General features: G+C 39.1%; 1 protein-coding gene and 1 long non-coding RNA gene across 2 annotated transcripts in view; one reads left to right on the top strand and one right to left on the bottom strand.

Annotated features, from left to right (window-relative positions):
• LOC145433575 (centrosomal protein of 19 kDa-like) overlaps window positions 1–10,453 on the bottom strand; it is a 198,790-nt gene that overhangs the window by 29,926 nt on the left and 158,411 nt on the right. The gene's annotated exons all lie outside the window — the stretch shown is intronic.
• Window positions 92–2,293, top strand: LOC145433572 (uncharacterized). Its single transcript, XR_013913140.1, has 3 exons — window positions 92–731; window positions 797–898; window positions 1,943–2,293. It is a non-coding gene; the product is annotated as an uncharacterized LOC145433572 (long non-coding RNA).

Here is a 10,453-nt window from a genome sequence, read left to right as displayed (position 1 = left end):
ATAGCTATACGGCGTTTGGTGTCTGTTCAGACGCCGAGTAGCTATACGGCGTTTGGTGTCTGTTCAGACGCCGAGTAGCTATACCTATACGGCGTTCGCCATCTGGTATGTTGAGAATAGGGTTTGATTTGAAGGTTGAGGCTTGAACAGGAGTTTTCTGCAGCTAAATCTAAGCAAAGCATGTCAAATCATTGGCCAGTGGGCAAGAGATTTGATGGTTGTTTCGTGCGTACACTGACTGTACACTGTACAGTACACGCTACTAGGTGACGACATCGCGTGTGCTTCGGTGCTAGGTCGACACTGAATATCTGGCTGCTTGAGAACATACACGTTTCGTATTAGACAGGTCGTCAGTCACGTTACTACAGATACTGCATGATTTGTTGCTGGGAACTTAACCACCGCAAGAAGATTACAGTATGTGACGTGTAGTAACAAGATATTTTATTGTTTTCTAGTATAGTTTGTTAGTGATTGATTCTAGACTACACTGACACAGCTGCAAAATCCTTTGTATCTCCACTTCACGTATGCTGGGGTAAATCAACAGTTCGCGTCACTGAGATCGTATTCAAGACACACCTAATATTTCGTTTCGATATTACTCCGCAAAGTTCTACACAACACAAGTATACTACAAATGATCTTCGGTTGTGAGAAGTTCAAGGTTGAAGACCAGGATTGATGTTCCAAAAGATGGGTGAAATTGTGGAGTACTTGCTTTGAAGGTTTGTGATGCGTTCACGTATTGAGATTTGAGAAAATTGATTTGCAATCTACTTTCACGTAATAGGCCGCCGAACTCTACCCGATGCAAACCTGGATTTTGATCATTTTCGACGAGCTTGCGAAAGCTACCGCCAGCAGTTTGGTCAAATCTTGCTTGATGCGACGGGTATGTTAGTCAATGTTGGATTAAAACCATTTAAAATACGTAGTATGTTTTGCATGCAGATGAAAAAGAATTGGGAGATTATTGCATTGAATGCAGTAGTCCAGACCCAATGAAAAAAGACATGAAATGGGTAGGGGAGATGTGGTACCGATGAGACAGTGTGACCGAAAATACTTGAAATATTATCTGAGATAATCCCATGATTACAGTACGCGAATTTGTCTACAAATGCATGCTGGCAGAATCTTTCACACTAACAAACCAGCCATTATTTTTAATGTGAAGTGTAGGGCTTGTATCAGGGTATATAATGCCACATCTTTTTTAACTCAATACCATCCTCGAGTTGCCTATTTTGAATTAAATTCCAATATTTATAGGGTGGGGGGCCTATGGTACCATAACCAAATCAAGCAAAATGTTTGAATCAACTAATCACTTAACAACAGAAACACGCCTAAACATATAGAGGCTGCAAATCATAGTTTCCTGTGGTGTTTTATCGCTATAACGAGGTAATTGGAAGTCAAAATGTCGATTTACGGGTAATATGAATGTGCCATAATTTTGTTATTTTGGGCGTAAATCGAAACGTGATTTTACTCCAACATTTGAGTTGATATAATCAAATAATCTATTTTATTCTTGAAGGTGGCGACGAAACATTCTTCATTGACTTGCTGTAGCTTAGATTATATTACACAACAAAACAATATGAAAAATCTGAGTTTTTGAACGTATATCTCTTAGGTCCCATGGTCGTGTCACTCGTGTGCCTTTGGACCTACCGGGTGGGGACCAATGATGCGTTCGAGCAACAAATTTTGAACGTTCATAAATATTTTTTGAAAAAGCGGATATTCTTGTAAATTTCCGAGATACGTAGAGCTTGGATCAAAGTGTTGAGCCAGCAAAGATATATCCTCGGCTGAAGATTTGAGGGCCAGAGATCATTTTGCGATTTTTGATCCATCGGTACCGCATCTTTCCTATGCAATTACGAGATTACATTTGTCAGGTATATTGATTCTAACTTGTTTCCAGGTTGCGTGTGATAGCTGTGGTCGATGGACACACGAGCACTGTTGCCCGGGACAGCAGATACCTGATCCTGATTTTTATTGCATGCTATGTACCCAGAAGTAAATTCTGATGTTTATATATTTATTGGGGACATTTTACTGTGGTTTCGTTGCTTGTTTCATAGTGATTTTTACTGTGGTTCCACTGCTGATTTCTCGATGACGTTTACTGTGGTTCCACTGCTTATTTCTTTGTGACTTTTTCTGTGGTTTCGTTGCTTGTTTCTTAATGACTTTTACTGTGGTATTCGTTGCATATTTCTTATTGTGGTTTCATTACATACTGTATCTACAGACTTGGGTCTGAAATTCATTGTGAGTGTACAATTATAGTGTTGTGTTCAAGTCACTACCTTCGAGTCACGAGTCATTGCACATTTTGACTCACTCGAGTCAAGTCATTTTAGCAAAGTGACTTGAGTCAAGTCATGACTCGAGTCATCCCAACACTGATATGGGGTGGTGACAGGGTTGTAACCAAGTCAATTTGACTTGAGACATTTTCAATTCACGCCGAGTCAAGTCCGAGAGCAATGGGTTGAGTCCAAGTCATGGTGTTTAATGTTCCCCCATCCAGTTCAGCTTTAGGTCACTTCTATGGAACTCTCGGGGGTGATATCGAAGGCCTCGGATATTTCATATGTTCATTTTTCCCACTCTGAACATGTTTATTGTAACAGATAAAAGGCAGGTTTAGGGCCTATTTTTCATTTATTAGTCGTGATATACCATTCTTGGATAAGCCATAGAATGAGTAAATCCATTTTTATGAAAATAACTCAGGTCAGCAAAAAAATTGTGAGTCGAGTTAGTAGTATAACGACAGGAGGTGATCAAGTAGGTCTTTTTTGAATCTGAACATACCATCATTTGGGATTCTGCCAACGCTTATTATGAAAAAAATGTGACAATATGGATCTTCGGTATCATATAGTTGCGGGAACTTGATAGTCGCGCCATGAAAGGATTTAGCCTCTGCTCAGTTTACCTAGACGCCAAACGCCGTATAGCTACTCGGCGTCTCAACATACCCGACGCCGAACGCCGTATAGCTACTCGGCGTCTGAACATAGCAGACGCCAAACGCCGTATAGCTACTCGGCGTCTCACCATATCAGACGCCAAACGCCGTATAGCTACTTGGCGTCTCAGAAAACTAGACGCCAAACGCCGTATAGACATTCGGCCGCCGCTCGGCGTTTGGCGTCTGGCGTTTGGCCTCTGAGCGGGTTTAACCCCTACTCTAGTGCAAGGCGCAAACAATACTGATTATACATATTAATATACTGATTCAATTTTTATGACCTAATTTTAGACAACATTAAATAAGTTGGCTTACATGATCCACAACGTCTGTCAACAAAAGAAGTTCGTGTATCACCTAAAAATAGTACATTGAACGCTCTCTCATTCGAAATTTCATGCTGGTGACGTCATATTTTGTGATACGATTGTTGATATACAATGTTCTTTCCAATTCTCTACTAGTTGCTGACGATTACCCCTGACGAGTGTCAGCCGAAAATATTCGGGTTGATTTCAATATGAATATACTATTTAATTGTATATTGAAGTTCTGTACCTCCAAGAAGCTCTTCAAACGTCCATATTGGTACACAGGACACATATTCAATGACTGGTTATCAAGGACCAGGCGAGAGTCGTTCTTTTCTATGTTGTTGGACACCTACAGTGTGGAGCGAGTGACGTATAGATTATGGAAAGTAGCCTGAAGTTGGTCCATACAGGCCTTAAAACAATGAATGTTAATTGTTAACTACAAGTTTTTGATTACACTGTGTGTAATATAATATAACATGATGTGCAAGCGCAGCAAGTATGTCCTGTCAAGAAGGCATATTTGGTAGCCTACTTTCTAACTCAAATGAAACAACCGAACGAAACAATTCGAACTGAATACCACAATATAGTTGATCAAGTTTCTGAAATTCATGTGCCCAAATCACTGTTTTAGACTTTAATACAGCTTACTTCCTTGGGTTAGGTTGCTGGCACCAAGCAAGCAATGTAATAAACCAATATGGAATTGGTGTCTCGTGCACACTGCAGATACTACTCACAGAACACAAGTATGACGATAGGGATCGTCTTGGCACACTAAATATATTACGCTAAACGTACCGGGATTCCAACCCGGGTATTAAATATGCCAATGCGGGTATCAAAAGATTACTTCCCTCATGTTAGCTAGTCCTAACATTAGGGTTACTATATTTTGGAATTTTTCCCGATTTTGTAAAAGGTTGTGACTTTTGTTCGGACCACGAATTTCCTATTAAGCGACTGTGTCATTTATCATCATTGGTTTATTAGCAATTTCATAGCTCTAAAAGATGTAAAGGAGGATGAATTCACAAAAAGGAGACATTTAGGCGTCCTCGGAGGACATTTTCAAAAACCTGAAAAAGGAGGACGTATGGTAACCCTACCTAACATTGGACTAGTAGGAGGTATACGATCCCTCCAGCCAAATCATCAATATTCATCAAATTCAATCAATCAAATTGATGAATGAAATAAATATGTACTTGTACCCTAGATAAACATTAAATATCAGTCAGTCAGGGTAACTTGATTCTTCATTTGATATTCCATTCCTTCTTCTATGACCTGATAGTACCCAACTAGTAAATATTGATGAAAGACTCCTTCGACCCGACTATAGTCTGAGAAGAATCATACTGGTAACCAGTTTATACATCACCGCAAATACTAAAGCAACAGTAAGTCATAATTTGACAATCTACATTGTACCTATTGCAAGGGGAAATATATATGTCAATCTGCCCGCCGACTCCCAAGACGCTAAATCACTCCATTCTGTGTGACTAGAGCCTGGAGGGAACAATGGACTGGCAATCTGACATAAACCTTTTTGGGTGGAAATATATTGGCGATGTCGACGATGTCAGCGATGTCAGTGTATACTTTGGCGATGTCACCATATAGTCTACTTTGGCGATGAAATAATATACTCGGTTGATGTCACGATATGTTATTTTCAAGGGTTGGATGAACTTTGATAGGTTAATTAAGAGGGCAAGTTTGGTCTGGCTAGGATTTTGGGTAGGTTAAGATAAGGTCAATAATAGCTATACCTCATCATCATTGGTTTATTAGCAATTTTATCAGTTCAATACACCACAAAAAATGCGATACAATGAAAAGGAAAGAACTGGGCTCCGTTTTATTATTGCTATAACTGAGTCATCATCATTGGTTTATTAGCAATTTTATCAGTTCAATACACCACAAAAAATGCGATACTATGAAAAGACAGGAAGATGTCGAAGCGACAAGGAGTAGTCTGGAATCTGACACCCACCTTGGCCTAGGCTACGACACCTTAACTCATCCAAAAGCTTAACTTAACCAAATTCACCCATCACTTAGCTTAACCCAACTTTACCCAACCTCAACAGTCGTACATCGTGAAATTGCCAAAATATATCATTACATTTTGAAAGTATATTTTGACACCGGTGACTTCGCTGACTTCGCCGATACCGCTGACATCGTGAATTTTTGCGCTAGCTTTTTTCATTGTCGGCTTTTCCACTGCAGGCAGGCACTGCAAAAGAATATTCGCTAGATGTCGTCACGTGCGAAGTATTATCGAGGATTTCTTTGAATATAAGCTTCGTTCGTGATGCGAAGAGAGTCAGTCGGTCACTTATATAGCTCAGTGCTTATGACACTTATGCAGATGGCCACAATCCAGAGCCAGAGCAGGATTTCATCGATGTTGACGTAGCCGGACTGGATCCGGATTTGGAATTTGCTTTGACGTAACATAACATCGTTGGGATATAATTTTTATCTGAACAAGTCACACACAATGTACAATGCGATAAGACACAATGCGATGTCATGAACAGATAGGAGGATGTCGAACGACATGCATGGGTAGCGATCCTTTACTCTAACATACACTTCGACCTAGGGTGCCCGTTGTCACAGATCTTTTTTGAAGCCGCGGCCGTTTCTACTTGTTCTTTCCATTCCTTATGAGTGCTTTCTTTCGTCGGGTCTTTTACTGGGCTTTTTTGTCGCCGTAAGAACGGCAACAGCGGGGAAGAGGAGCCCAGATAAACCTCCGACGGGAATCGAACGCAGTCCGTCAGATTGGTGAGCGCTTACCGCAACCACCACACTATCTCCCCCGCGATCGGATTTCAGCAGGATATTTTCACTAAAAATATAAAAAAAATAGCAGGATTTTCGCAGCATTTTTCGGACTCTGAATTTCCAATTACCAGCCGAGCCGGATAAATTATTATACTAAAATTTGGGAATCCGACCACTTCCTGAGTATGGATTAGGATTAGGATTTGGGTAAACCGGACCGCCCAGCTCGCCCACCCCAAAAGCCACCACTGACAAGAAGATAATACATAGTGGCAAGTGAGGGAAGGCGAGATCGATATGTCAGGTCGTGGTCCCGTAAATGGTGAGGGCTGACTAGTATTCATTCAGAAGATCATTCGGAAGAATGTGGCGAATGGCGACAACGTGTCTCGTCCTACCAAAGTTACTTCATGTAATTTGGCACTCACCATGCGTTTTATTTCTTTTCACGGAAATATTTGCTTTCTAAGTGGAATTCCAAGTTTGAATCTGATTAGGATATGAATTAGGACTGGAATACCCAAAATTTCTGGATTAGGTTTAGGATTAGGATTTGAAGCTTCGGATTTAGATTGGGTTAGGACCAGAGATGAGCATGGATTAGGATTAGGTTTTGAAAAAACAGGATTTGTGAAATTTTGTCGGATTTGGATTGGATTTGGATTAGACATTTTTTTCAGAACGGATTAGGATTTGGATTGGATTTACCTATTTTCTGGGAGATTGAAATGCCGTGTGGCGAATGGCGACAAACTTTATTAAGATCAGTTATTAATGTACTTATGGTTACTAAGTTATCTTGAATCAAGTGAATCGTTGGTTGTGAAAGAAAATTTTCGAATCCCTTCATTGCATAAATTAGTATTTTTTCTGAATTTCCAGTTGGAATCGGATTAGGATTGGACATGGACTTGAATATGAAAAAGTTATGGATTAGGATTTGGATTTGGATTGGATTAGGACATAGAAATTTCAAATCCGCTCATCTCTGGTTAGGACATAGAAATTTCAAATCCCCTCATCTCTGTCTTGAGCAGTCAACCATGCAGTCCGGCAGACTGTAAAGGTCAGAGGTAAAATACATTTGCATGGTATATTTTTTATAAATAAATATGGTTATTAATCGATGTATTTATTACCCCGAGAAAAAGGCAAATAATTTGATGCTGGGTAAAGGACTCAATGTTAAACCTGACGTTGAACATATCAACACTAGCTGTGTACTTTGGTCAAAAGTTATTGTCTGCCATGCTACACACATCACAGTGTCTCAACGGAAGCTCCTTCATATCAATAATAATACTGATTTAGGCTATCTTTAATTGTTTATGTATTCGTCTCTATGCTCGCTGATGTTCCTATTTAACTGATGGAAGAAAGTGATTTACTACAACCGAATATGTGCGGATGACTCCGGCCCTGAAGACTTCAGCCATATCGGCCTTTCGGTTCTCATTTCTCAATTCAATTAATGTTAACAATTCAATTTAACAATTTCATCATTTCAATACACCACAAGACTGCGATACAATGAATGATAGGAGTGAAGGCAGGCAGGCAGGCTTCGAAACGACTTGGAGTAGCCTAGTCTTCGAAATCAGACACCCACCTGGCCTAGGGCCTAGCTAGGCGATGTAAAAAAGGAGGCATTCACATTTCACATGCAAAATCCACACTGAATGAAAAGTAAAATAAGATAATATAAAAGGACGGGCGACAAAAAGAGGTGTCATGTGTCGGAAGGTAGATCGATATCTCAGGTCGTGGGTGGTCCGGTAAACTATCATTGGTTCATTAGCAACTAAATAGCAACCAGAGGTGGTCAAAGTAGTCAAGAAAGCTACTCAAGTAGAAGTAGAAGTAGCGACGAAAAAATCTACTCAAGTACGAGTAGAAGTACTTCTTTCATGAGCAACCTAAAACTACTTGAAGTAGAAGTAGAATTGGCTGACTTTAAAAGTACTCAAGTAAGTAAGTAGTTGTGAAAACGATCCTAATTCGTTCACGTGGATTGCAAAAAGGTGCAAATTGAGCTATGCGAAAGGTGACGAGCTTGATTCATATTGATGCATACCAGCAGGTATCCAATTTTCGATAGCATAAGCTTTCGTCCACATCATGGGATGAAAATGATAGTATTGATATGGAAATGCGATACTAATCCTCTGTTTACTCAAAGAGTACGTTTTTAGAAAATATCATGGTATTGCGCACTCTCCCATATTACAAGGCCTGTACTTTAGTCGAAGAGCAATACGGAGATGTTGTGTTGGATACGGTGTAAACACTTTGTGAGATTAGTAAACGTTAATAAAAATATGGTGGACCGTAAAAATGCTATATTCTGTAGCTTTATTTCTGGAAATTGAAGGCTTTACTACACTTGCTTTTATACTTCAACATGCAGGTTATCGAGACAAAAGAACTGATGTTAATTAGAAAACAAAATATATGGTATTGGGTATTGAAAGTGAAATATTAATCTAAAAATTGAACATGTATATAAAGTCTTTAGTCCGGGAAGTTTCGAAGGTTGATATGCTAAAACAGCTCTAAAACTAGAAAAGAAGTCAGAGTCCACTTTTTCAGATTAGGACTCGCCATGGACAGCTAGATTACGATATGATAAGTAAATGCTAGATTGCGAAACATCATTTACAAACGTTATGATAAGCCATATATACTGTGATGAAATATTTCATATGGCGAAGGGCGACAATGCGGTATGAACGGAACCACGCCAACCCGCTACCTAAATTACGTTCGCCGATACTTTCGTGAAATCATACTGGACACTCCGCATTCAGCGCGCGCGAGGCGCGACGAAAATTCTGGGCTTAACTCAACTTTTATGAAAATTAAATGTCGATTCTCCGTGTAAACAGCCCCGAAATTTCTCAGGCTATCTTCCTGATTGGAGGATTAAACTACTTCTACTTGACAAACTGAAAATAGCGAAAAGTAAGTAAGTAGATCACAAAATTTTACGAAGTAGAAGTAGAAGTAGTGAAATTCAGATCTACTTGAGTAAGTACCAGAAGTAGAGGAAAACTACTTGAGTACTTCGAAAAAGTAGAAGTACTTCGTTACTGACCACCTCTGATAGCAACTATAGTGGGCTGACTCTTTGACTCTCTTTCTCTCTCTCTAACATAATCACAGATGAGCAAATAATTGAAATTCCTATCTAGTGATCCGCTCCGGTGTTTTGAAATGATGAAAATATTAATAAACTGATACTGCTCAAGTAGAATTACCAGTAGCGACGTAAATTTTTTCAAAAGTAGGTACAAGTGGTATCCATTTCGAAGTATTGTCATCAAATCTACTTCAAGTGGGAGTAGAAAAGGGACGTACGAAAAGTACTAATCGTAATGATCGTCGGACATCATTTTATTAACATTTTTGATCAAATTAATACATCACAAGATTCCGATATAATGAAAAGCTTTTTCCAAATTAGATTAGAATTAGAATTACTGAATTCGCGAAAACTTGGAAATTGAATGAAATTATGAATTAGGAAGAATTACAGCAAAAACCAAGTTCAGTTTATATCAAATCACAGTGCATTTCCATAAGCATGAGAATGTTTAACGTCTGTACACCAAGCTTGGCTCGTTTTGCACTATACCAGGGGTGCTGTTGTTTTGTTTCGGAATAAGCTATTCGCCTGTGTCCAAGACAGCGGCTTCGGCGCAGAGGCGGTCAGTAACGAAGTACTTCTACTTTTTCGAAGTACTCAAGTAGTTTTCCGCTACTTGCGGTACTTACTCAAGTAAATCTGATTTCTGCTACTTCTACTTCGTAATATTTTGTGATCTATTTACTCACTTTTCGCTCTTTTCATTTTGTCGAGTAGAAGTAGTTTAATCCTGCTATCAGAAAGATCTCCAGAGAAATATATTTTCCGCTTTTTAGAAGTAATATTCAAATTTCTCTTTTAATTCGCAGTATCATACTTTGTGTTCTAATTAGTTTCAGTTCTTTTGTCTGGAGAACATACATGTTGAAGTATAAAAGCAATTGTAGTAACGTCTTTATTTTCCGGAAATAAAGCTACGCAATATGGCATTTTTACGAACCACCATATTTTTTATTAACGTTTTATTGGCGCAAAGTGTTCATACCGTATCCGATATAACTTTTCGGTATTGCTCTAAATTACGAGCCTTATAGTATGGGGGAGGACGTCATACCATGATATTTTCTAAAATGGGCTTTTCGAGTAAACAGAGGATTAGCGTCGCATTTCGATATCAATACTATCGTTTTCATCCCATGATGTGGACGAATGCTTATGCTGTCGAAAATTGGATAACTC

Source organism: Botryllus schlosseri, chromosome 2 (genome assembly GCF_051294905.1).
Source record: "Botryllus schlosseri isolate E-star chromosome 2, Bs_hap1, whole genome shotgun sequence".
Lineage (NCBI taxonomy): Eukaryota > Metazoa > Chordata > Ascidiacea > Stolidobranchia > Styelidae > Botryllus > Botryllus schlosseri.
Note: the sequence above shows the minus strand (reverse complement) of the source record. Positions and strands in the feature narration are given on the sequence as shown.